The sequence below is a fragment of the Cebus imitator genome, unplaced genomic scaffold (genome assembly GCF_001604975.1).
Source record: "Cebus imitator isolate Cc_AM_T3 unplaced genomic scaffold, Cebus_imitator-1.0 Scaffold68, whole genome shotgun sequence".
NCBI classification, from domain to species: Eukaryota; Metazoa; Chordata; class Mammalia; order Primates; family Cebidae; genus Cebus; species Cebus imitator.
The window spans coordinates 10241601-10243699 of NW_016107383.1; the positions used below are offsets into that span (position 1 = coordinate 10241601).

General features: G+C 45.4%; 1 non-coding gene across 1 annotated transcript; it reads left to right on the forward strand.

Annotated features, from left to right (window-relative positions):
* The first annotated feature begins 1181 nt into the window (after positions 1–1181).
* LOC119471662 lies at positions 1182–1284 on the forward strand. Its single transcript, XR_005200719.1, has one exon. It is a non-coding gene; the product is annotated as a U6 spliceosomal RNA (small nuclear RNA).
* The last annotated feature ends 815 nt before the right edge of the window (positions 1285–2099 follow it).

The following is a 2099-nucleotide window of genomic DNA, read 5'->3' on the forward strand; positions in this document are numbered from 1 at the left end:
ATGAGTATGTTGTGTGTTGCTGAGGCTTGTGGTACAAATGATCCCATCACCCAGGTATAGGACCTGATAGAAAGTGTTTCAGCCCTTGCCCCCTCCCATCCTTCCTCATCTAGTAGTTCCGTGTGTCAATTATTCCCATCTTTATATCCATGTGTGCTCAACATCTAGCTCCCACTTGTGAGAACATGGGGTATTTGGTTTTCTGTTCCTACATTAATTTGCTTAGGATAATTTGAATATCAGAAATTGTTAGACTTTATCCAGACTCACATTGGGGAAATAAAGTCATCAAAGAATGAAGTAAATCCAGTTTGATCAAAGAGCAGAGCAATGATTAAAATCACCTTGGGATGTCTATTATTAATCCAGTTCTGAGGCAATTCTGGAAGAAAAACCCCATTGAGTGTTAAGTGATCATATCATTAACACAGGCCTCTCATCTCAAATAGATTTATTTAAGGAGCTAAATATTCCCCCGGATTTATAAACTCTGGGGGGTGTTTGTTTAAAAAATAAAATCATGCTACTTATTTATTACCAAATCAGGGTACTTTTAACCATATAATACATAAGGAGCTGTTGTAGAAAACAGGTTGATGTATTTAGAATGTATCATTTCTATGTTTGGGGGAAAAAGGGCTGTTCATATCCAGGAAGACAGACATGAATGAGACGCTGGTCAAATGTGTTCTTCAAAGTCAGAATTTCTTCTGAAAGGGGCAAAGTTTCCCTTTCCCTTCAAGCTTATTGAAATGCCAGCTTCCATGTTGGTGGAAAGCTTGAAGGACTGGATGAGGTTTATTTTTATGCTTGTTTGTGAAAAGGAGATTTCATCAGAAAGGGCCTAAAAATAAAGGCCAAATCTCCATCAACAGGGCAGCCACCCATCTGCACAGGCCCAGGGGCCTGCATGCCTCTAAAGCCCCTTTCAGGTCTATGGTAGAGTATCTTCATTCTGGCTGCTGTTGGAATCATCAGAAGGGCTTTCAGAGCTCCCAGAACCCACTCCACAATCCCGTGCAATTACATCAGAAACTCTGGGAAGGACCCAGATATGAATTTTTTTTTTAAAGCTCCCAGGGAAATTTCCATGTGTAACCCAGGTTGAGACCACAGCCACTTCAATTGTCTCCTGATGCCCAAGTTGTACCAAGATGTTGAGTCATCAAAACTCAACAGCAATGCTCACAGCAACATGTATACTAAAACTGAAATGATACAGAGAAAATTCACATGTCCCTGTGCAAGGATGACATACAAATTCATGAAGCATTCCATATTTTTAAATGTTGTGCCATGCATTAAAAATAATAAAAACAGGCTGGGCACAGTGGCTCAGGACTGTAATCCCAGCACTTTAGGAGGCCGAGATGGGTGGATTACTTGAGGTCAGGAGTTTGAGACCAGCCTGGGCAACATGGTGAAATCCCGTCTCTATTAAAAAACACAAAATCAGCCGGTTGTGGTGTCGCATGCCTGTAATCCCAGCTATTTGGGAAGCTGAGGCAGGAGAGTCACTTCAACCCGGGAGGCAGAGATTGCAGTGAGCTGGGATCATGCCATCACACTCCAGCCTGGGCAATAAGAATGAAAGAGGATTGGGGGAAGATGACCGACTAGGAACAGCTCAGGATTGCAGCTCCCAGTGAAAGTGCAGAGGGTAAGTGGACGCCGCATTTCCAGACAGATTTTTATTGCCCACAGACCAGGAGATTCCCAGGTGGAGGAGCCCCACGGGTCACCAGTGCGGCTGTTTCGGCCAGCGCGGCTGCTTTGGCCCACGCCCTGGCGCCACGGTTATCCGTACAAAAGACACTGGTCCGGGTGCCCTCTTAGCTGGCGATTGGAGCCCTGAGATGACAGAGGCGCCCATTCATCTGAAATAGTGAGCCAGGCCAGGAGATTCCTAGGCAAAAAAACTGCCAGGAATCTCAGCGCCGCTGTTTCAGCCAGCTCAGTGAGTCGCAGCATGGGAGATCCTGGTGCCTTTTCAACAGGCGACTGGAACACTGGGAGACAGTCAACCATTCAACAACAACAACAAAAAAAGACTCTGAGTCAGGGAGCCAGGTGATCAGGCTTGGCTGGTCCCACCCCCC